Below are 27,410 nucleotides of genomic sequence, written 5' to 3'. Positions count from 1 at the left end.
ACCAAGTCCCCCCAATCGCATGAAGATTAAAGAGCATGGCGAGAGCCAGAACAACGATGCCGAAATATACACAGATGGCTCAAAAAGCAAAACAGGAGTGGGGGCGGCTCTGGTGGTCTTTGTGGAGGGCGTGGAAGTCGCCCATAGACAATACCGGCTAAACAATAACTGCACGGTTTATCAAGCCGAGCTGTTGGCCATTAGAGAAGCAGTAAGGTATTACATCGAATCGATGACTGACAAAACAGTGCTAATCTGTACAGATAGCAGAAGCGCCCTTGATGCCCTATGCCAATATAGGGATACCAGCCGAATAACTAATGACATAAAAAGGATGATCAAACAGTATAACGGCAATGGGACCATCGGATTTAAATGGGTCCGGGCACACGTTGGTGTGGTCGGGAATAAAAGGGCCGATCAGTTGGCCAAAGAGGCAACCAATAAGACCGAGATTGACTTTACTGAATTACCTGCTTCCTATATTAAACGGGGAATTAGAGACAGCATGCGGAGGAGGTGGCAATTAAGCTGGAATGAGTCTGAAAAAGGTAGACACACCTACAATGTCCTACCAAATATAGAAGAAAGGCTTAATGAACTTAGATGGATTCTGGTGGATTTCTACCTCACTCAAGTCCTATCAGGCCACGCCAAATGCATGACCTACTTTAAAAAGACAAATAAGTACGACACTGAAGAGTGTATCTGCGGGACAAATAGGCAAACCGTGGAACATCTGTTGCTAGAGTGTGCGAGGTATGCCGCTCTGAGGACCGAGCTAGAATGCTCATTCTATAAGGACCATGATAACACTCCACTCAACCTTTACCACATTGTCAGGACCAAGTGCGTCCTACCTGAATTTAGAAAGCTAGTTAAAGCCATCTTTAACTGTAATGACCTAAACCTCGGGTAAGCCACCCAAAGGCTTAAGTGCGGCGAGTTGCCGCATGGTCTAGTGATCTGCAAAACGCACCAATGTATTTTTATGTATTGTATTCTATCTCTGTTACATTTGTTTTGTAAGAAGTGTGTTATAATGCTTGATTGAAATAAAGATTGGGAAACCCTCTGTAGTTCTCTGCGGGGTAGAGGGGTACTCTGATCCCCGTAAGGGAAAATGATGATTTTCCTAATAAAAAAAAAAACTTTTACGCAGGGTGTCTTGCAGGGCAGCGTCCTTGCGCCTTTCCTGTTCACCTGCTACATGGCTGACCTTTGGAAAGACTTCCCTCTGGGCGTCGGGGCAGTCCTATACGCAGACAACCTCTTTCTTATTGTTACGAGTACCAACCCCACTCGGGCCACCATCCGCGCGCAAAATGCGCTTGACCATTTGACCCGTTGGGCGGCCAGATGGAGCCTCTCCTTCTCTGCAACAAAAAGCGCTGTCATGGACCTGTCACCCAAACATAATCGTTCGCCAGTGGCGCTGACTCTGTCTTCGGGGAGAATTCCGCGACGCACCACCATACATGTCCTGGGCATGCACTTTTCTCATACGTTCACGTGGACGGCCCACAAGACCTTCATACGCACAAAACTGACCAGAGTGGGATTTTTCCTGAAATTCTTCGCATCCCGCCGTAACGGCGCTCGTACAGCAGAGCTCCTCAGGCTTCTCTTTACGGTTCTCAGTCCTATGGCGGAGTTCGGAGCGCTGCTTCTGGATGGCGCCCCGCCCACTGCCATAAATCGCATTGAGAGACTGCTCCACGCTGCATTACGAACAGCGCTGGGCGTGCCCAGGTCGACCCCTCTCTTATCCCTTTACACCAGGGGTGTCCAACCTTTCAGATTCTCTGGGCCACATTCGACGAAATCATGGATTTATGGGCCGGAGTTAGCTAAAGAGCAAAAAAAAGTAGCAAAATTTTCTAAAAAGTAGCCCAAAAATAGCCATCTCAACAGTATATATATATAAGTTTTACGGCTTTGTGAAACTTCTTTTTTGTGGTTGATGCCGTTGAAATAAATAAATAAATAAATAAATAAATAATAAAATAAACTTGTCAGTTTTGTTTACACGTTCATTGGGCCGCATTGCAACTTGCGTTGGGCCGCATGCGGCCCGCGGGCCGCGGTTTGGACACCCCTGCTTTACACAGAGACTGGTTATGTGCCGTTACGCACGACGCTACGCCTCAGAACACTCTCCCATGCGGCGGCTCAAATTTCGAGGGGCAGTTTCATCCCACTACATGACCTCTAACAAAACGCCTCAAGTTTGGACTTTTATCGTTGGCGCCGTCACCAAGAACTATACGTGCACCGGGTCATATCCCGATATCGTCGGGGAGGCCAAATGACGTCACTTATTTATTGCCAGCGTTGCGTGCCACCAAGCACTGCCAGCGTTCATCCACACATCAGTCTATATGACTACCCCACTTCATCCACCGACCCATCAGTCGTCACGAGCCTCTGCTTCCGGGAGACAGTCGCCGCAAAATGGCCGGGCTGGCTCTGTCTAGGCGCAGATGCATCCAAAACCAGTACGCGGACCGCCATTGCCGTTGTCTTTTCAAACACCAACAAAACAGAGGCCTGGTCCCTGCACAACTACTGTAGCGTCTTCGGGGCAGAAGCCCAGGGCATCCTGCGCGCAATCCACATCAGCGCCCCGCTTGCCAAACCCACTGTTATCTTTTCTGACAGCCGCTCGGTCATCCAAGCTATGGCCAACGTCTCATTCTCTTCACCACCTATCATCATCGATCTCGCGGCTATCGTCTGCGCCCACACGGCGCCCATCATCATCGCTTGGACACCGGGCCATACCAACATTTCAATTAACGAGGCGGCCGACAAAGCGGCCCGCTGCGACACATTCAGTGGATCCATCTGGAAACCCCTCACGCCACGCGACCTCATCCAGGCCATACGGGACACCACCATCGCCACCCTGACGGATGCCTGGTCAGCAGCATTCCGCAACAAAGGCTGGGACCACCTACGCCCGTTCGCCCCCTGGAGTTACAGTTGCGCGTCGTTTCGCCACACGGAGACGCTCTTGGCCCGGCTCCGGACCAAGACGGCCCCGCTAAATGCCTTTTTTTACTCACGACAACCTTCACGACTCTCCGGGGTGCCCCCATTGTGGCGCAGCGGAAACTACTCTTCATTACTGGCTACACTGTCCCAAATATGCCTTAGCCCGCAAGGACCTAGGCAACACGATGACCCTAAACATGTCTCTGGTGCACATGCTGACGCCTATCTACTGGCTGCTGGCCTCCATCACTCCTAGTCACCACGTGGCGGCGCTGGAGCGCTACATTAGCCTTACTGGTCATTTCGCTTAGCAACTGGCAACGTCGGTCAGAGAAAGAGCCGCAAAGGCTATATGGATATACTCCATATAAAAAAAAAAAAGTGAAAGGAAAGAAAGGAAAGGAGACGACACCTTCATTGGTCAGAGAAAGAGCCGCAAAGGCTATAATCTCTATATTAAACTGTGAAAGAAGAAAAGAGGAGACGACACCTTTTTTGTTGGCCTTCGGACCGTAGCTTACGAGATGAGAAAGGCTATCGCATTCTCAACTTTTCGCTTCGAAAAGAGGGTCGTTTAGTGTTGCTAAATTTTGTCGCTAGGTGGCGTCTTAACACCCCTATTCCGAGACAGACGTATACTAGCTAAGGCAGTATTCTCTGGCTAAAGTGTGTATCTGTCACGATTAAATTAACCATTATTTACTGTATTCTTAGTGATTACCTGTAAATATAAACAAATCATTGTGTTAATATTGTAATAATTTAAATGTCTCATCTGTATATCTGCTTATTTTGTATATCAATCACTATATAATCTTAATTGTAAATATTGCTATTTTTACAGATCTTGTTTACTAGATCACTCATTCTGTAACTTGGTCAATTTTCGTTGAAACTGTAGATTTGTCAAACTTGTATATTACCTAAATTTGTAATTTTAATTATTTGTCAAATTTATAGATATGTTTTAAATTTACAATGTAATTTATTTTCTCGACTGACATACCTGTATATATGTCAAATCAAAATTTGAAATAACGTAGCATATAGTTATTTTTTATACCGCATTATTTCTTTTATTGTAAAAGAAACTTCGATCCTTTTTACAACATGGTTTATTGCTGCGTGCCATTGTGTAAAAGCAGTGGACGTATGAAAGGTATTACTTTCCATGAGTTCCCCTCTGAAGCACAGTTGAAAACACAGTGGCTCTTAAGTATAAAAAGGGAGGGTGAGAAAAAAGGTAGTTATTGGATTCCTTCCGAAAGATCTAGAGTTTGTAGTCGACATTTTCTCCCCACAAATTACAGTGTTAGCACAACACGAAAAAGGCTTCTACCTGGCTCTGTGCCATCAGTTTTTGAGGAGTATCCAGAAAGATTAAAAAGAAAGAAGCCTGAACCCAGAAAATTGCCTAAAAAGAGATGTACACAGTCTACAACTGGTTATTTAACTAGTGTGGAAAATAATATTGATCAGGAAGAGGATGGTGATGAAAAGGATGAAGATGCAAATGAAAACAGAACAGCCAGCATTGGTGTTCAAGTTCACATTCCTGTTTGCTCATTCCTAAGTAAAAGAACAAGTACTACACTGAGAAATTTAAAAAGGAAATGTTCAAGGCTTACAAAACAAATTTCAAAGCTCAAATCAACTGTAGAAGCACAAAAATGTTTATTAAAAGAAAGATTAAGGAAAACTCCTCTGGAAAAGAAATTTCAGGAAATTGTATCTGAAGCTACATTCAAGCATTCATTAAAAGCTAATTTTTTAATTGAACAAGTTAACAGTTATGGTAAGAAAAAGGGGCACTATGAAGAGACCACTGTAAAGATTTGTGCATTACTGCAAAGGAAATCCTCCAAGGCCTACAAGTATTTGAGACAAATTGGTATTTTGCATATCCCTCATCCAGCAACCTTGAAAAGATACATTGGTTATGCCAGTGGAGAAATTGGTGTTACTTCACTGATTAAATGTCGACTTGCAGCAGAATTCAAAGGATTAAAGACCGATTCTGAAAAGTTGGGGTCCCTTATCATTGACGAGATGGCTATAAAACCTAAATTAATTTATGATAGAAAATTGGATGTATTTTTAGGCCAACCAAATATAGACATGAATCTGATAGGACTTGAAGACAAATTAGCAAATAAATTGCTGTGCTTCCTTTTCCGTGGCCTAACAACACGTTATCGGATACCTGTAGCCTTTTACTTTACTTCAAACATAACTGCATTTGACCTTAAAAATTTAACTCTTAAGGTTATCACAGCAGTAGAAGAGGAAGGATTTATAGTCCAGCGCGTGGTCACTGACAACTATTCAGTTAACACTTTGATGTTCCAACTTTTGAGTGGTGATGAATGCGGGCCATGTATCAGCCATCCGAATGACAAAACCCGTAAACTCTTCCTGGCATTTGATCAGTGTCATGTAATAAAGAATGTGAGGTCACAATTTCTGACCAAGACCTTCAGTGTAAATGACAATGAAATATCAGCAAACCATCTCAAACGTTTGTATGACTACCAGAAGACATTACCAGGACTAATTAAACCTGTTCGATTCTTAACTAGGAAACATTTATTTCCAACCAGCTTTGAAAAAATGAACGTTTTACGAGCAGTTCAAATTTTTTCAATTGAATTGATTGCCGCCCTGGAAACGATGGTTGATATTTCTCCTGAGAACGTGGTTCATAAAGCAGGATTACAGGAAACGATTAACTTCATGAAGATCATGAGGAAGTGGTTTGAACTTCATGATATTTGTAATCAAACTCAGTACATCTATTCTAGAAATCAAAACAAGTGTCCTTTCTATTCCTTAGATGATGAAAGACTGCAGTGGCTCCAAAACGATTTTCTTCACTATATTGAACAAATTCAATCCTCACTGGAGAAAGAAAAAAGATTTAGTGATGAAACATATCACGCTCTGCGGTTCACAACCGTGTCCACTGTCCTCTGTGTGCGCCACCTTCTTCAGGAAGGTTTCCATTATGTCCTTTCCAGGAACTTTTCAAGTGATGACATAGAGGCACTATTCAGCCATGTACGCCAGTTAGGTGGCTACAATGACATGATGGATGTACGATCCAGTATATTTGGTATAGAAGCAACACTTAAAACAGGTTTGATTAAAGCTTCCATTAGTGCTAATGTGGAAGCAAGAGAACCACCACTGTCAACCACAACAGCTCTAATTTCATTGCCAGCAAAAGAAATTGCTTATAGCTCTTGCTCAGAAAACAACATTGCATTGCCTGACAAAGTAATGAAAATTCTGTCCAGGTTTTATAACCCACAAGGTTAGTACCATTCCTTTTCTTATTTTACCTTGTTTTAACTATAAACATTTGGAAGCTACTGTTTATTTTTTATCTTTTAATTACATGAAATCTGCTTGTGTAAATGACACATCTTTAGAACTAAGTGAAAAGTATTGTACACTTCAGTTTCCTACAGAAGTCTTCAATTTTATAGAATTTTATTTTTATTTTTTCCTTCAGGTGTTCAACCCACAATGAAAAATGCAGCAGTGGCTATGATTGCAGGATACATTGTGAAAGTGGCAGAGGAATCGACAAGCTGCTTTGACTGTCTGCAAAAACTTTCAAGACCGAAAAGCTGTTCTCCAGTTTTGAGGCTAATTTTTCATCAAGACCGTGGTGGTTTAAAATACCCTAGCTTTGAACTAGTGAGAGTTTTAGACATTATTTCTGATTTTGTTTTTGAAGCACTGAAGAATGTATGTTTAAAACAGAAAGGTATAAGAAAAGATATTGTGAGAATATTAATTCCACATTTTCAAAATTTACTTTGCTGCAAGAATTGTGACTCATCAGACTTTGTTAGAGTTATTTTAGAGAAATATGTAAATCCTCTATTTGATAATTTTGGGAAAGCTATGAGCGAGAAACTCCAGCCAGTAAAGACATTACATAATAAGCCACTGAGCAGAAAGGTTATGCGAGTGTAGAAACTACCCAATTGTTTTATTGGCTTTAAAACTTTATAATGTGAGTAAAAAGTTTACACATTTATTAACTCAGACTGCATCTAATGAATATATATATGATATAGTCTACATGTTTATCTTTTATGCACTTACATGGTATGTTATGAGAATTTACTAAAAGTCTACTGATAAAATTATTTGTGAAAATCTCTTCCAGAAATATTTATAAAATTATTGTTTATTAGTAATTATTCTTTTTTTTCATGCACTCTAAATCCTGAGATATGATTTCTTAAATTATTGATTTTTAATTAATGAGAAATTTTTTTAGATTATTTCACTACTGAAGAAATTCATAGTTACTCTTATTTTTCTACAAAGCTTTTATGTGATATGACATGTAACTGAAATCAATTATTACATCATGCAATAAGATTTTTTTCTATTTAAAATCAAATGTAAGACACTTGAAAATTTTTATAAATTTATAAAAAAAAAATATAAATATAAAATAAAAATCCATTTGTTTATAATAAATTAACTCTATGCCTTTTGTTTCACTTATATTTTTTTTAATTCAGCAATAATAAAACAGACAACAAAGTACCACGCCCCTATTCACTTTCCAACCATGGTATATTTACACCGATTGCGTTACGTCACGTGATTCAGAACACGCTCCTAGCAACTAAGGACTATATACTACATAATTAATATAGTCCTTGTAGACAAGACTTTACAAAGATTAAGTATAAAAAAACGGGAGCATCAGATGACAGGTACGATATTGTTTCATAAAGTAACTTTCTTAAGGGAGTAATATTTCCTTTCATTTGTATTCTCCATAAACGAGTGGATTGCAAATGCATTTAGTACGTAATCCCGTTGCACATTTTCTCTCGTATAAATCAGAATAAACATATGGGAGCATTAATATATACGAGGAACTAAAAAGCTACCCGTTGCAACGCTCAGGCATTAGGGGTGTAGCAGCGCCCCTGCCGGCCACCGCGAGAAACCGTTTTGTCCCCGGCGCATTATCGAAATGCGATAGCCTTTCTCATCTCGTAAGCTACGCTTTGGACTGAACTCGTCGGATATCGTCGTGTACGATAAGAAGAGAGATTGGAGACCATTTGAATGTGTGAAGCAATCCGCTTTCATCCAAGGCCTGCCTGAAGACACGTGTATGAAGTGGGTAGATATTCCTTATTAACTACAAAAGGACACATGTAAGACTGTTTTGTTAAAGTTTTCGATTTGTGGTGTTATAAAATTTTTGTTACCCCACAGAGAGGTAATAGAATAGTTTGTAAATTTATGTTCATGTTATCTAGAATTTTGTATGTATATAATTAAGCCTGTAGGGTCCAGAATTAAAGTTTTGTTAATACCTCACTGTATGAAAAAGTGTGAAGTCCGTTGTTTTTCTTTATATTGTATCGCCTGTTTCCCAACCTTGTACCCGGTATACCCAGGTATATCAAGATTTTAACAATGGAAAAGAAGACGACCTCCAACTGCTACCCACATTACTGATTTAGATGCAGATGTAGAAGTTGCGCCTTATTCTGTTTTGCACTAAATAAATATCAGAAAATTAACAAATAGGAAAACTTAAGCCACAATTATCATCAAAGTCAATAATTTTATTTACAACTAAAAATCTTTTCCAGTAAAAAACACTATACAGCATCTGTAAGGCGACCTTCTCACGGGAAAGTGTATTTAAAACAATAACATTGATTATTTTAGATTATCTGTTTACTGATAATCACATTCAAATTAAAACTCTGTATGCTTTCGTCACATCAAACATGGAAATATAATTTCAGAAGAATCCGTAAATTGTGTTTATGTGTATAAAATGCCAACTTGCGAAATGTACAAAAATGCACTTAAATAAAAAGCTTCAGGATTATCCTTCATGTCTATTTTACACAGCTATATTCCATACGTGGAAATTTCTATTTTTTAAATGTTATTCTTTTTACAAAGTTGACAAAATATGCAAAATTTTACGGCACAAGTCGTATCCTAGGACTCAATCCTGTTCGAGTTTTTCGATTTGGTCCACGTATTCCGAATCCAATCGGGTGATCTTGCGCTCTGAAACAGAAAATTCGTCACGTTGAAATTTTCGTTTGTGTTCAAACTTAAAAATTCAAAAATTTACTAGAAATTTGCTAAAGTTTCGGCCAAAGAATTGTACTTGCAATCACTTTCTACATTACACTTATTTTAAATAGTATTTGTTTAAATTAATTTAACAAAGGTCTAAAAATAAAAAATATCTTTGAGTGTTCCGTATAACAATTGTAATATTTGTTTTTCTGCACACATTTACGTGTTAAAGAAAACATGAAAACCAGTATAATTATCACATTTCACTTACTGAAGCAATCTTCAATTTTTTCTAATATGTTCATTGTTCTTTTTCCATCTATCACGTTTATGACAATTATAGATTTTCCAAACCTTCCTGTACGCCCAATTCTATGAAGGTAGGTCTGGCAATCCACGTTATCATTCTGATCGACGGGAAAATCAAAGTTTACCACTAAAGTAACATGTTCGATATCGATACCTATGGAAAAAAATTACATCTTATTATGTCGAAGTGAATGCAATTTCCATTAATTTAACAATAATAAGAACTCGCATACCTCTCGCACAAACGTTGGTTGTAATGAGGACCTTCACTTTTGCATCTCTAAACATCTCGATAACAGCAATTCGTTGCTCGATGGACAAATCACCAGATAAAAGGGCAACTGCGTGTCCCTCTTTTCTCATCATTTCGGACAGCCAAGCAGCAGCACGTCTTGTCTGCAATATTCATTTAAAATATTTCAAGTTTTTATTATAGAAAAAATGAAATATTTAATGAGTATTTTCTCATTTTTTTGCTTGTTACGCAAACTTTTGCCTTAATTATAAATGATATTCAATGGCGTATTAACAATGTTACTAATTTCTTACAAACACATTTTAAATAAGAGCTCAATTTTCGTCTAATTTTCCATAATTAATCATTTTAATTAATTCGTAATTACTAGTTTAAATATACATAAATAAATAAAACTTACCTGGCAAAATATAATAGCCTGGCCAATGGATAAAACTCCGTAAATATTCGATATTGCATTAAATTTCTCCTCAATATTTCGGCAAAACACGTAATACTGTTTGATGTTGTTTAGGCTCTCGTCTTCTTTCTTCAGCCGTATAACAACTGCATTAGGTACAATCAATTTGGCAAAAGCCATAATTTCTTCGGTGTAAGTAGCAGAAAACATCATCTGGCACTCGGGTGATAGTTGACTGTTAAAGACATAAGCCGTTAATTCTCTCATCAACCACTCCCAGGACATATTATAAAAACTAAAAATAACTTTATAGATTATAATTATAGAAATATGTCTTGCTAATGTCCCGGACGAAGACTCTTTTTAATTTTAAACAGGATTTCATTAAAAAAGGTCAAGATACTGCTTTAACTTACTTGTGAATTCGGATTGATTGATCGTGATGGCCTTGGGTGGCGATCATGATATCGGCTTCATCCAGTACAAACACCTTAATTTTCTTAAGGTCGAACAATTTGAATCTCCTGCTCCAATCCAAAACTTTTCCGGGGGTTCCAATGATAACTTGCTCCGATATCTTTTCACCTCTGATCACTAAAGGCAAAAAATAAGCAATTATTATGATTACTTTTGTAAACTTAAACTTCATAAATGTAAACATTCGAGTGGCAATTCTAGATCGATTCTGTCACTCCTCGTTACCCAGTACTCACCTGTGAAGCAGGAATATTGGTGAGTAAGTCAGACAGGAAGACGATTATATTTTAAAACAAGACTTACTTGTTTCTCCTTTCACCGCGAGACAATTCCAATTTCCGGAGAGAATTTTGTCATTTGCTTTGCAACACATCCGGTCTGTTCTGCTAACTTGTAGGTTGGCGACAGAATTAATTACTGAATTCGAAATAAAATGAATTCAATTTACAAAGCCGCATGTGTGCATCCGGCTTTATACGATATTTTGGTGTGTAGCATTCACCAGCTAAACCGCGTAAGGTTGATGCGTTGTAAAGCGCATTCGCAAATGCATATAATCTGGCTGCTCTACACGATTCATACGTTTTCGCCGTGGAAACTGTCCCGTATTGGACAATACAGCGCTTCCATTCTGCCACTGATATTATTCGAATATACAATAGCAATCTTATCGTTTTTATCACATGTAGTATTTAAATTTGTAATAAGATACATAATGCGGTTATAATAAAATATTAATTTTAATTAATTCAAAGTACGTTAAAATATGAAAATAATCGCGCAATATGTATTTTCTAAAGGACAGAACGCCACTGATTTAAGACGATCTTAAAATTATGTAAATAGATGTGTAACACGTACAGTATAGCTAGAGGTACACAAAGAATACCCTTAAGTATTGAATGAAACAGTCAGTCAGTAAATTTTTAAAAAGACAATATAAAGTTGAAGGGCATGAAAATTATGAATGTGCTCTTTAGCTCAGGCGTAATGCTCAACGCACGCGCTGTTCTGAGCATAACTATAAACTTTTTTTATTGTCACTAACAATAAATGTTAATAGTATAATTTTGACCATTGTCGAAAACAATTCTATTATTTTTGGAGCTATTTATAATTCGACAGCGAATTTCTTTATTAAAAAAATGAATTTTTTAAGTAAGTCAATCAATTAGTTTTATATATATACATAATTAAAGAATTATTTATCGGTATGTGAAGGATGTATATTAAAAATTGCATTAATCGTAATTTTTTAACGGAAGGTTTAAAATAATCAATGAAAATATTATATAGCACATTATGATATGAATTGCAACTACATTTCCTCTTCATTTATTTCAATTAAAAAGGGAGAACAACTTGCTAGTATTTACAATTAATTCTCAAAAATTAGCGTAGAAATTTAGTTTCGATTGTCTTCAAGATAAACTTTTTAATTGCAACGAATAAGAAACTATACGTATAGGCCACAGTATATATATAAAAAGAAGAATAAATCAATATTTCTGACTGTCATTAATGATATTTAAATCTGCTTTAATTTTCTGTATACAACGTTTTGAGCATAGAATAGATTTGTGCAAATATAAATTAATTTTATGATTTTATTTCTCAATGTAATCCTACATATATGAATATTAATTGAAAGTAAATTTTACTAATTATTTTATGCTTTTTCTTTTTGTTATTCTTCAGTTTCTGATAGCCAAATTAATGAACCTGATTTAAATCAACCGTCTGCAGCTGTCATTGATGAAAACCGTGCTGCAGATTTTAATGAAGATACGAATATTTTACAACTTAACGAACTGGAAATAAATATAAACACAATCATTGAGAGTACAATCACTCATATATCTGCTGATTCAGATTACAGAGAATTAAATTCAGTTGTAAGTATAAATATAATTAAATTCATGGAAACTAATTTATTAATTATTCACAAGTACAACATTGTTATAATAATTCAGAATCTTGTAAAAATTTTTATTTTGACCAGCTTTACATTATTTATTTATAATTATACAAATGTTCTGGGAGTTGATAGAAAAAGAGAAACATTTTAAGATTCTTTATATTAATCAATCTATAATAAACTCTTGAATTTAGATTTTCTTATTGTTTTATGTTAAATTAAGGATAAAAACAAATATCGATATTGTATTTTACAGAAAAATCAGGATTTGGAATGTTCACGAGAACTTATAATAGCATGTGATCGTGAAGATTATTTTGACAGGCCTTTGAAAAGGGCATTCATATATTTAGAAAAATACAGTTTGGTAAAAGAAGTAATTAAGGAAGAAGATGAATATGACGTCGAGGATAATTTGTTGGAAAACGATGCAAACGTCGTATTTAGTGAAAATGCAATCGAAGAAATTAATGAAATTAATGTCGACGTCAATTTATCAACATCAATAACAAATTCGATTGATAATGGAAATAAAAAATACGATTGCATCAATGATATCTCCGAAACATTACCAAACCATCAAAATTTTGAATATTCACGAGAACATATTGCAGTAACGGATCGTGAAGATTATTTTGACAGGCCTTTGAAAAGGGCATTCATATATTTAGAAAAATATAGTTTGGTAAAAGAAGTAATTAAGGAAGAAGATGAATATGACGTCGAGAATGATTTATTGGAAAACGATGCAAACGTCGAATTTAGTGAAAATCCATTTTCTAACAATGACGCAAATGCAATCGAAGAAATTGATGAACGTAATGTCGACGTCAAGTTATCAACATCAACAACAAATACGACAGATAACAGAAATGAAAAATACGATTGCATGAATGATATCTCCGAAACATTACCAAACCAACAAATACCAACAAGTGATAAGGATGGTGATGCAGCCCACGATGATGATGATGTGAAAAAATCATTTGGTGTCAAAGAATTTCAAGAAGGTAAGATTACAAATAGATGACATCTTACGTTATTTTATTTCTTTCACGAACGTTGGTTATTTCATTTCAGAATTGTTAACAAATTGCTATTACACGTAAAACACATCGTTAATAATTCTAACATATTTTTTTAAATTACAAAGCTTAACTTTTATATTTTTACATTTACTTTTTATGTATTTGTTTAATATTATTACCATAATTATTCAAAATAAAAAATAAATCAGGATTTTACTATGACAAGGGTAACATCTATTCAATGAAAAAAAATCTTTTGTTTTTTATAATTGTCACTGTTAAAGCACAGTTTAATTTACATTATATACAGTATGAATTTATTAAACATTGAATAATTACTCCTTGGCAAGAATATTTACATTATTTCAGCAACCAAATTGAATAGTTACAAGAAGTGGTATTATCTTAACGTTTAGATTGTAATTCATTATTTTGTCAAATATTTATTTTCGTACATAATATATAATTTTCATTTGATACGATGATGATAATGTGCACACTATTGATCGTCTATTATAGAATTTTTACACATTTACTATAGATTTAACAGACAGCCATCAAAACAAATGTTGAAAAATTTCACGTGTTTTATATACTCTGAATAAAAGTGCGAAATTGCAGTTAGCACATAAATATACAATAAACGCTTGTATGATTTTGACATCAACAGTAATATTCGAATTCTTCAGTCAGAAAATTTGCCATTGTCTCAGAAAAATGATTTCGATCTCTGGCATTGACGTCACATATTTGGGGACAGAAGTTATTGTTATAGTTCCGGGAATTATTTGATTAGATGCTTGTTCAATATTTTCGAAATAGAATTCATTTTTAAATGTGTTTGTACACAAACAAAAATTACTTTAATTTTCTGTGTAATGAGTAGTTATAACTTACCAAATTTTGTAAAATTAATAGTATACAAATTGACTTTCAAACACATCTCGTGGATTATATGCTGAAAATTAGAGTAGTTTTTTATATTTGTGTTTAAATTACTATATTTTTTCATTACTCTGATTCTTTCAGTATCGGAAAGATCTTAAGTTTGTATCTATTTTCACATTGTTTAGTCAAATATACTCACTATTATTATGTAGTGCATTTCATCATTTTCTACAACTCCGTGTTTTTACATTATATTTATTTGTTAATATCTGAAATTCAATAAATCCTGTATGACTCTGCACAATTCTAGTCTTTATTGGAATATTATTTTTCAAGATATTTCTGAAATTCAATGTTATCGGAAATTGAAGAAAAATATTAATATCCTGCTGTATTATATGTTTTTAATCATTTCGTTTCTATTTAATAACAGCATTGTAAATTTAAATTAAGAAAAAATAAGATTTAAAATATAAAATTTATTTTTAGATGTAAAATGTAAACAGAACACCGACGAAAAAGTAATAAAGACGATGAAAAGCATTAATTTCGGAGAAATTGAAAGTCATAGCAATGAAAATTCACTCAGTGATGACGAATATGAAGAGGTTAGTAAATATTTTAAATTTATTCCTTAATTTATATTCATATAAACTGATTTTAAATGTTGTTGTTGTTGGTAATTGAAACATTAAAGTAATTTCATTTACATTTGGAAATGTTTAATAATTAAAGTAATTGTTGACATTTAGTTGTTATTGATAAATATTGGAATAAACAGCAGCTTTTCAAGTCATTAATATTATTAAAACATTTCACTCTTGATTATTCTATATTTGAATTATTTCATTATTGTTTAATTATTTATATTTTGTAAATTTGAATAATTTGAAATTCTACATAGACTCTAAACAGTATAATTTGATGATATATTTACATGTTATTTGAAATTGCTTTTATTATTTTTGATTTATGAAAACATTTACTGTTTGTAGAAAACAACAACTTGCATGGATGTTTTTATCCAGTTTTTTAGAAAACTTCCATCGTACATATTATCCTGTTGCAAGTCATCGTCCAAGTAAAACAATTGATAATAATGAAGGTATGTCAAGGATTTTCATGTTTTATACTACATTCACGTGAGAAAAGTTAATTAAGGTTACATTTATCGTGTCGAATAGAATCATTTATAACGAAAAATTAAAAATAATTCTTAAATCGCTTTTAAAAAGCAATAAACTTTTAAACTTTTCAAATTTAAATAATAAATTTCTGCAAATAAATACTTATAAAATTTTATCATTACTTTTTCAGACAAAACTGAATTAATTGATTAAAATTAGTTAATTTATCGTATTTCGAAACCGTGCCGTTAATTTTTGTTGATTCATAAACTCCATAAGGTTTAGGTACACGGACACTTGGCAATGTCAATCAAAAAATTTATTTCAGTCGGTACATACACCTGTATTTGTGTACGTTTCGGGCCACGTAGGCCCCTCTTCCGCCGACTAAAAAATATAATACACACATAAAACATTTTTACATGTGCGAGAGCTTATTTACAACTGTAAACATTAAACAATATGTAAACATTCTTTTTTGATCTCTACCTTACAAGAGATAAAAAATATTTTGAACAAACCAGTAGGGTTTCACGAACTTTATATTCGAATGTTTTAGAGACGTTCCTCTTGACATTTAAAACATTCGAAGAGGAACGTCTCTAAAACATTCGAATGCCCTCTCTCCCTCCCCCATTCTCTCTAATGCCCTTTCTCTCCCCTCTCCTTTCCTCCCCCATTCCCCTTTTCTCCCCTCTCTCCTCTTTTCCTCCCCATTCCCTCTAATGCCCTCTCTCCCTCCCTCCCTCCCCATTCCCTATTTCCCTCCCTCCCCCATTACCTCTAATGCCCTCTCTCCCTCTCTCCCTCCCCCATTCCTTCTAATGCTTTCTCTCCTTCCCCCATTCCCTCCTTCCCCATTCCCTCCTTCCCCGATTCCTTCTTTCCCTACCTCCCTCCCTCCTTCTCCCATTACCTCTAATGCCCTCTCTCCTCCCTCCCTCCCCCATTCCCTCTTCCCCGATTCCCTCTTTTCCTCCTCTCTCCCTCTCTCCTCCCCCATTCCCTCCTTTTCTCCCTCCCTCTCTCCCTCCCCCATTGTCTCCTTTTCTCCCTCCCTTTCTCCCTCCCCCATTCCCTCTAAAACATCTGATTGCCCAGTAGGGTTTGCAAAACCCTAATGGTTTGTTCAAAATATTTTTTACGTCTTGTAAGATAGTGGTGAAAGAAGAATGTGTACATATAGTGTCTATAGCAGTATGTATCGACTGTTTAACAGTATACACTTACGCCAAATAATATAGATATAACTGTAACTGATTCGTGTCTGGTTTTAGCCTTACCAGACCAGAGTAAGAACCGGCAGAGACCGCAGTTATGTGATAATGTAACTGCATAGATTTCCGCAGAAAATCCTTAACGATCTCAAGTCTTTTCTGATATTTTTTAGTCGGCTGAAGAGGGTCCTATGATGCCCGAAACCTACACAAACACAGGTGTACGTAACGACTGAAATAAATTTTTTGATAAACATTGCCAAGTGTCCGTGTACTTAACCTTATGGAGTTTATGAATCAACAGTTAATTAACTCGAAATTTTAAACGATAAATTATGAAAATCAAGATGATAATTATTCTGAAATTTTATTTACCAAATTAAGAAACTAAAGTAACAAAGCTTCTCTCTTCATTCTTTGGATGTTTTCAAACTTTAATTGGATTTATTCTGAAGACGAATAAATCAATTTGTCTTCAGAGGGACAAATGATGAACATGAGAGAGAGATATGTCCAGTGAGATTATTTGCTGAAATGGTAAAATGCAGACCCAGAACAATAAGTGAAATTAGAGAGGAGAAAAAGGAAAATATGGAAAAAAGTAGAAAAAATGAAAAAGAAAATGATGTAGGGTCAGTAATATCAGTAATAGATGGTTTTGAAAGCTTGAGCAAGGCAATTGGCTTTTGATACTGTAAATAGAGAGATTTTATGGAAAATACTGGAGAATTATGGTTTTAATGATAATGAAATTCAAATGGTTAGAAGGTTATATCATACACCACACTGTTATACAAATAGTTAATGACACTGAATTATGATTTTAATGATAATGAATCTTATTGAGTGGTGGAGAATTATGTCATTGAGTCTTGGAGAATTATGGTTTTAATGATAATGAAATTCAAATGGTTAGAAGGTTATATCATACACCACACTGTTATACAAATAGTTAATGACACTGAATTATGATTTTAATGATAATGAATCTTATTGAGTGGTGGAGAATTATGTCATTGAGTCTTGGAGAATTATGGTTTTAATAATAATGAAATTCAAATGGTTAGAAGGTTATATCATACACCACACTGTTATACAAATAGTTAATGACACTGAATTATGATTTTAATGATAATGAATCTTATTGAGTGGTGGAGAATTATGTCATTGAGTCTTGGAGAATTATGGTTTTAATAATAATGAAATTCAAATGGTTAGAAGGTTATATCATACACCACAGACTGTTATACAAATGACACTGAAGACAAATAAATCAATTTGCTTAAATTCAAACAACATATTTATATCTGTTAAAGATACTGTTAAAGACACATTTAAGATATAAAGTATAAAGATATCTGTTAAAGACACATTTCTGTTAAAGATAATTGTGTATTTATAATTGATAATAAAAAGAAATAAATATCTTTTAAAACAAAGTGTACAGAATTTAATTTGTACTTCTTAATTTCCGATTAGCTGTATACAAACTTACGGCTCCGTGACCAGACGTCACGTGACCAGACTAACGTGACCAGAAGTCACGTTATATCAATTTAAATATTTATCTCTGAACGGAGTTAGATAATTGGCCGGCATGACTGGATTGTTAACAGGAAAAGTATGATGTACAGGGGACGATATACTACTGAAATTAAGAGCATATATTTTAAATTAAATAAAGTTTAAATATGATTAAAAATTGCAGTCCGGTATTACAATTATATAAAATTTCATTTAGGCTAAAATTTATTCTAAGTAAAATGTCGGAATTTCAAATGAAAATACAAAATCTCGTAAACGTCTGAAGAATTGTAAGATTTATTTGTATAAATATAAAATATTCGAAGATTATTTGTGTAACAATGCGCGAAGACCCCCCTATGCTTCCGCACCACTTAACCGAAGGGTCGACATCGCTTCGGCGATGACTACGTCAGGATAGATGACACCTCGCAGCAACTAAGACTGTTTTGGGTTTAAGTATGCAATTCAATTCAATTCAATTATTTTTATTAATGCATAAAAAATGCATGTCCAGCACCGCTAGGCATAACTGGACATGGGTTACAGAAAATAGAATGCAAATAGACAATTTTCCATAATTAAGTAAACGCGGGCAATATACGGACTTTGAAGTGGATACAGTAAGCAATGGGCAATTAGTGAATACAATGAAATAGTACTTATGATACATGGCATTTACAAAGGAACAAAACGTGTCAGTATAGCCGTAGAATAGGCAAATACAGTTGTAGAATAATTAAGCATATATGAAAGTAACAATTAATTGTTGATATTTGAGCAACAGTACATATACAATGGAGAGCATATAATATACAATGAATAAATGATGGAAACAGAATACAAAGAATAAAAAACACAGTTCTGGTAGATACAACAATAAATGTAGCAGCATTAGCAGGAAGGGAGGCTGTACAGTATATACAAACTGAAATACGTATTACCTAGAAGTTGAGTTATTAGTGGGGACGTTAGTCCTCCTGTTGTATTGGTAGATGAGTTGTACAAATTGATTGAAGGTGTCCATATCGTTTATCAGGTCACTCAAAAACTCGTGATTATTATTTGGCCAGTGGCCATGCTTGTGGTTGATGAGGATGCGAAACTGTGATCTCTCAGGCTCCAGCATGACACAGTCTAGAATGTAATGGAGGCTGCCATCCTGCTTATTACAAATAGGGCAGAGGCCACTGTTTTGTGGGTTGACGAAACGCTTAAGGTACGAGTGAAAGCGGCCGTGGTTGGTCAGAAATTGCGTGAGCTGAAAGTTGGGTGTGATCCATCAATAAGAGTATATTGCAGAAATATCCGGAAAAAATTTATATGTAATATTTTGATTTAAGTCCCAGTCGTTTTGCCAGTGGGTGTGAAGATCGGTCCATAGTAGCTTTTTGATGGTATGTAAGTTAAATTTACTGTAGTCAATTGGTAGGGTATCGTCAGTGGCCGCAGATTTGGCCAGGGCATCTGCCCGCTCGTTCCCGGTGTTGCCCTGGTGGGCTTGTACCCAGGTAATACTAATAGAGTTATCAGTGTATTTGACGGCCTCGTGGATTTCTTGTGCGATGGGGTGGAGGTTCTTGCGACGAAGGAGGGAAATAGCAGAGTTACTGTCCGAATGGAGTGTGACGTTCAGGTTATGGTAGTTCGTGGTGCACCACTTGATGGCCAACTTGATGGCAAGCAGCTCTGACTGGAAGACGTTTAAGTATGCAAAATACAATAGACTAGTGCTTCTCAATTTTTGTGTAAAGGACGTTTTTTTCATTTCAACCCTTCACTGATTAGTATTTTTTGTGCGCCATCCACAATACCACGCTCAACTATATACGATTGTATTGCCACCAAAGGTGGTCATGAAAGGTGGTCATGAAAAAATTAATGAAAAGGATATCTCCAAAGTTTGGTCTGAAACTTGAATTCCTCGAAATTGTACAGATGGATTTAATGTATATAGATACCTGTAACAAAATTTAAACTTCATAAATTGAAAATGATTAGATTTTAGGGTTTTAAGTTTATACTTCAAACAATGAAAAAAGTGCACATGAACATTAGCATTTAAAATTTGGTGCTTCAGTTAAAACCAAAAATATACTTTGGAAGAGTACCAGTATCAAACTTTTAAAATGAGTGTGGTTAATTCAAGAAGGGAGCATATAAGGGGCTGTCCATAAATTACATAAAGTATTTTGGGGTGGGTGGAGTCAAGGATTTCATACAATTTCTTACTCGGGGTAGGGGGTAATAGATCTCGTCTTACGTAATATTCATATTTTTATGTTTTGATCTCATTGAGTGGTGGAGTTTCGAATTTGGCGGTTTCTATTAAGAACGCTTGTTGTACTAACACTATCAGGTGTGACGTGATAGAATAACAACTCTAGCAAACTCACTCTGTAAACATTTTTTATCATGGGAGAAAGGCCATATGGTGGTTTCTCTCTCTCTTTTTTTTTTTAATTAGAATAAGTGCACCACTCCCATGGGTGTATAACACTAAGAATACATAAACCAAAATACATGATACAAAGTAAACATAACATTAGTATTCGGCTTTTAGTGAAAACTAAAATGTAAAACTAGAAATTATAAATAGTCTTATCTTCCATATTTTTTGAACATAATTGTAAAAAGCATCAAACAGTGGTGGCTTCTGAACAAGCTTATCGAATGGATATGGCCACCTGAAACCAAGCGTAAAGATTTCTAATTTCAGAATAAGTCTATCTTCATCGTAAATTGAACAATGATAGATCATATGGTCGACGGTGTCTAGGTTTTCTGTAGAGCAAAAGCAAGAGGCAGTTTCTGCCCGGTTATACATTGCCAGGTAGCTTCTAATATTATACTCAGTAAGTAATGGAGCAGTAGCAAACATCAAATCTCTAAGTGGTGATGAAAACCTGCATTCAACACTAGAAAAATAAAGTCTTGTTATTCTACCAGTTTTACTGCTCAACCATTGTTGATTCCATTTTTGCACAGCATTGTCACGAATATAATTTGTAAGGCTGCTACGTGAGAGAGGGATGTGAGCGTAGTCCAAGTCAGTGTCCTTTGCAGCTGACTCAGCGCTGTTTCACACTATGACCGACTGGTCCAACCTGACCGATCCTATAATCAGACCAACTAGTAGTAGAAGCATTCACATTGAGTGCGATTATATGTTGGTGGCCAATTCGTAAGGACCAATCAGAACGGGTGTTAGAAATCGTTATAAGTTTTTCTAATTTTTAAAAATATTTTTGTAATCTACCTGATTAAACTTTGCAGTTATGATCTTACTTCGTTTATAAATTCTTATGAAAAGTCTAAATAATACTATGTTTTCTCATTTGTCGATAATGTTTTTTTTAATATATAAATTAAAATCATATGTGTTCCCATTTAAAATTTAAGAGGTTATGAAAGAAATAAGGTACAAGGAAAATTTTTAATAAATCATAAATATATATAAAGTAAAGTTATGTTTGATTGATTTAATATTTTTCATATATCCAAAGTCTGATTGGTTGTAGTTTTGAAGCTTTGACTGTAGTTTTGAAGCTTTGACTGTAGCTCACCGACTGCTCCGACTCTGCTACAAATGTGTACATCTCTGTAGTTGATGTATCAGTCCAATAAATGTATAGCACTGTTACTTTCCAGTCATAGTAAAAGAGTAAATCCATACAGATTGTTATTTACCTACTCCAAAAATTGATCTATGTTGAGTTGCACCATATAATCAGTCAATGTATCTAGAATACAAAATTAACCGAGGTAAGAACATAGGAAAAACAGAGTGTTTGAATTATCTTAAAATCATCTCACATAACACCATCAAAGAGAGGGCTTCTCATTGGCCCTCTTTTGTTTTGCATCTGTCATTTTAATCAAAAAAGCAGCACACACAGACATAAGATGAGTCAGTTCCAAGATATATATTCCAAGATGGTGAAATTGCAAATTCTTGACATTGTTGAACATGAAATCATGCATTTGGTAAAAACAAGGTTGTAGCTCGATGAATGAGTATAGTAACTCAAAAACCAATACAATTAAATATTCTTTATTTATTAGAGTAATATCCCATAAGCAAGTAACCAAACATTATGGATAAAAAACTATAAAGAGGTACTGATACTTAAGATAAGATATTATAATGTAGATGATGAACTTTTGCAGTAGTTTTTCCAACAAAATTCTAGGCAAAGTAAATAGGCAAAGGTAACCAGAGAGAGTATAACTAATTGAATGAGATATAGGGTATATGATAAAGGAGAGACAGTATAAAACACTTGTAGTAAAACTGGAAACAAATATACCAATCACATTACACCTTACACACTTTTCTAGCACTAGTTTAATCAAAACAAATGTTTTCAACCCTGTTCAGAAATCTGGTTAAAAACGTATTAAAAGAGTTCTAATGAGTTCCATTATAACTCAGTTTTAATGGTAGAATTATAACCAATATTTTTAAACTTACAAAATTCGAAAAACAAATGATTGTTTTTCGAATTTTGCACACCAATACTTTACAAAATACAATACAAAAACGTATAAAATAGTATCGTTGCCACCAATAGCTTTAGGTATAATAATACTATTTTTATTTGATTACTCTTTATGCACTTTAATGTTGTTCCAAAAAAGCCTGTTCTTATGCTTAGTTGAACATATATGTATTCTTCGGGAAGTTTTCCATCAGAAAAATTCTTTATAGACCTCAGCAAAATCAATTCAGTAATGGGTGTTTCAACATCTGGTAATGTATGTTTTCTATCTAATACTATATGAAGGAAGTGAATACATATCTCCAAACTAGATGGCTTCCTTGAAACATTTTAGGGAGATGATATCACAGTAAATCAAACTGTTACCCAGGTTTTTGTATCTAGAATAATTTTGCTTTCTGAGAATCCCTTCAATTTTCTTAACATGATATCTTCTCGTAGATTGCATGATCTTTGCATTCTCATACCTGACATTGATCTCTTACAAAAGGAAATAGCTTCACTGAACATCTTACCCTCCAACTAAACTAGCTCATGAAGAACAGTGAATACTTATATCTTCAGACCTTTCAAACAGCTTTCTGTAAGAACAATCATTTCAGCCAGGAGAGTAAAGTCTCACCCCCTACCAGGAGCCTTATTCTATATATAAACATTAGGAAAATCCTAACCACAAAACATTCAATTTAAAAGTCCAATCTAAAATGAGATCTACATAAGTCTAATCCTTCTACACATTTTGGCTAGGATCACCATGTACACAGTTAAATAACCAAAACTGGATAGGATAAACAAAAATAAAACATATTTTTTTTCAGATTGCTAATAGCATAAACCTGAAATCATGTGTGATGAGTCTGATAATATCAAGGACCCTACTGTATTGTCTAATGCTTGAGATGCTAAACTGCATTCTAATAAGAATCACACTTTAAATGTCTTCTCTGCAGACACATGTTAAATGAAGATTTTATTTCCATTCTAGCAATTTTCTGCATAGTAGTAATTTCTTACTAATAACTAGCTATTTATTGATCGAATAACAAAAAAAACCTTTCTGCAGAGTATACATTATTGCACATTATCTGCATGAAATTACAGTATATATAGTAGTAGCATAAAATCGAACTATAAAAATTTTAAATTATGTTAAATATACAAAAAAAATTAAATATATATATATTTTGACTTCATGTATGTGAAATTTCATTTTAATAAATGGTCATCTCCCAAATACATGAAATTTAAATGAAACAAACATATACAAAATTAAAAATTATAATTATAAGAAACAAAAAAAATAAAAATTTTAAGATTGACCAATAAAACATTTTACATTATTTAATTATAGAAACAAATTTTATAAATACAGTGTGTTTCAAAAAAAAATGGGAAAAAACATTAAAGGGCAGAAGACTATACACCAAAACAAATATTTCTCATCATGGAATGTATGGTCAAATAGTAGAGATGCAAACGCAGTAATGACTGCTAATACAGAACATGGAAAAAAAATCTTTCATAATGGATAATTACAAAAATTACTGAAAAGAGTGACCATGATACATGCTTCACAGCATTGAAACTGAATCCATACATTTTAGTAAATACTAGGCATCTCGTGCATGGCTGCAGCAGTAACACTACTTTAGGTAGTCCTGCACTTCAGTGCACTGCAGCAGTGACACTAAATCTGGCAACAAAATCCTTAGGAGTTTCAATCATACATGCTCGTACATGCTTGAGGTGTTCCACAAAAAACTCAGGAGACTGTGGGGCCAAGTGATGGGCCACCATGCTCAATCCATTGTGAGAAAATGTAGTGTTTAGGTAGTCCTGCACTTAAGTGCAAAAATGGACTGGCATTCTATTGTGCTGGAACTACATGCATTCTTGGATGCTTGATGGAACATCCTGCAGCAATAGCTATGGCTGCAGGATATGGCTGACGGCCACACAGTAATGGGTGGCAAGACCTCTTGCAGAAAAATGCAATACTTTTCCCCAGTGAGGCAGTCTGATAGAAGATATGGCATTACTGTGTTTGTCTAGAACACTTCATATTCAAGCACACATTCTACGAGGAAAAATGTTTGTTTGATGTATTCTTCCACCAGTGGCGTTTGATGATAGGGAAGCTGTGTTTTTGTAAGAAGCCGACTTCCAGGGGCAATCAGTTAATTGCGCGTCAGTAATGATCTAGAGTCCATTCGTACGTGCGTGGTGGAATTGACGAAGATTATATCAATCTTCGTTCTTTCTTTCGTCCATTTGATTGGTCACTCTCCCTCAATCACGCTTCCCGAGTGGTGGTCTCTGGTTACTAAGCGTAACGAGACTCTTACCTGGAGCCGGAGAAAAGCCAAAATATAAGATGAATTCGATCTTCCACTGATCGTAGGACGACTTCCTTCCGCGGTTTATAGTTTCTGCCTGGCAGTTTGATATAAACAATGAGTGTCCGACTACAAACGTCTTTTACCTATGTCTTTTTAAACTAATAAATTTTTCTCTAAATTAACCGTTTTCTCCCCTCTTTCGTAACGGGTCAGACCTTTCCGGTACATGACATTTCCATAAAAGTTTTAAACAAATACTGGAAATGACAAAAATAAACAATTTATGTATTTTAGTTGTAAAATATAAATAATACATACATAATACAAATTGATACGATACAAACAATGATCGAAAAACTTGTTTTTTAAAAATTTTTTATAAACTAATTCTATTCGGCGATTTTTTCCGCAAAGTCGTTAATTACTTTATCATAAAAATCGCTGGTCGCGACTCCATCAACGTATTTAAAAGCTCTTTTTCTATCGAAAGCAACGCTAGCGACGACAATCTTCCTCCGACTGAGTGTTCCTGGCCAATGTATGAATTTGCTTCGTGGTCGAAAAACTGCGCTCAGCAGACCCACCGGTACATGGTACCGTAAATATTAATGATGTTAAATCATATAATTCTTTTAGTACGTCTTTGTTCGGATCGACATTAATTATAATGTGTTTTATGTCTAAGAGTTACTTGTCGATATAGTCCGGGCACGAATATAAATATTGCGATTCGCTACGTAATTTAGATAAATCAAAAAATTTCCCGTAAAGTTTACTTAATTTAAAGAATTAAAACACGCTTATAATTGTTTTTCGTAATATTAAAATTATTAACATCTAAAAGTGATAAAAATTCTAAAGATTTTATGTCTGAAAATCTGTCAATATAATTATAATTTTCTTTTAATTATACTGTAATTAAATATAATTTTGCAAAAAAACGTACATAAAAATAACATTGAATAATCTTTACTTTTTAAATCTTAAACAATTCACTTAGTCAGATGGCTCCCTACCCAGTGGCTAAGGGATAGAATCGTTGGAAGCGTTACACGTGTGTAGCCTCCACCAGCTAAACTAGCTGAGGTTGGTGCTCTGTAAAGCGCATGCGCCAATGCCCTCTGGCTGCTTTACACCATTCAGTTATTCTCCCCGTGGAAGCTGTCTCGTAAGCGTTTCCATTCCGCCACTGATATTCGAATATACAATAGCAATCTTATCGTTTTTTTCACATGTAGTATAGAAATTTGTAATAAGTTACATAATGCAGTTATAATAAAATATTAATTTTAATAATTCAAAGTACGTTAAAATATGAACATTTATATTTTAGAAACTACAAGGGAAGGTCATTGGAAAGTGGAAGCGGCGCTTCCACCGCTTCCAATGACGGCACGCCACTGATATAGTTTAATTCTCGTTGATTCTTATCGCTAACAATTACTTTTTTTTTTCCATTCTCTCAGCATTTCTCTGTCGAAATTCCTTTTACATGATAGGGAGGAAGTCCGTGTCATTAATGTTGACTACCCCTTTTCTAAATTGTTTTTAAATGCAAAATTTCTTCATTCGCTAAATACTATCTTGTTCATTGACTTCCTGCAGTATACGTACGTTTTTACAAAGTATGTAAAAATTGTATTTAATTCTATAGCAATCTATAGACCCCTGCTTTCTCCTCCTTTCTCTCGTGAAACCTTAAAAAGGGTGGGATTCTTCATCATTCTCAAATCTATCATAATTGAAGTTTAGTGCACAAATAAAATTTTTTCGCATAGTAAAGCACTGCACTGTTCGCCACTCTTTTAGTTTTGGGTTCTGCGCTTATGTCTCGAATTCTCATTCTTTTATTCTATCAAAAATCATGATATCTGTATTTCGAAGAGTTAAATACTCTAAAGCTTTGTCTGTTTTAAATCAAGTTTAGGATACTATCCTGTACGGAAGTTATAATTTTGTGTAACTTACAGATACCATTTATTTTTCGTCAGATAAACATTGTAAATAAAAATGAGTTTATTAAAAGATTGAAACCTGAAATTTACTGCAAACCAATATTTTACCAATGAAACCAACTAGAATTTTACCAAAAGCAATCGCCATGACAGTATTACCGTCGCTCTCCCCCTATCTGCTTAGTGTCCAGCGACTATATACAAATTCTATTTAATTCTAAACCCACATTATTATTTCACATTTAATGACTTGTGCCATCTGTATTTTTAGTAAATATAAATATATATATAATAGGCTATTGCTTGATTTTGATGATAGCTGATTTTCTTTTACACATAATAAACGCATTTAAACGCCCAGTGTGCCTTTATAATTGATACAAGGT

At 34.6% G+C, this 27,410-nt stretch overlaps 1 long non-coding RNA gene and 1 pseudogene across 1 annotated transcript in view; both read right to left on the bottom strand.

Annotated features, from left to right (window-relative positions):
• The window catches only part of LOC136972369 (uncharacterized), a 151,079-nt gene that overhangs the window by 70,460 nt on the left and 53,209 nt on the right, over nt 1-27,410 (bottom strand). The gene's annotated exons all lie outside the window — the stretch shown is intronic.
• On the bottom strand, nt 8,991-10,937 carry LOC136972307 (ATP-dependent RNA helicase DDX19A-like; annotated as a pseudogene).

The sequence above is a fragment of the Centruroides vittatus genome, unplaced genomic scaffold, assembly GCF_030686945.1.
Source record: "Centruroides vittatus isolate TY-2023 unplaced genomic scaffold, ASM3068694v2 contig_290, whole genome shotgun sequence".
NCBI classification, from domain to species: domain Eukaryota; kingdom Metazoa; phylum Arthropoda; class Arachnida; order Scorpiones; family Buthidae; genus Centruroides; species Centruroides vittatus.
Note: the sequence above shows the minus strand (reverse complement) of the source record. Positions and strands in the feature narration are given on the sequence as shown.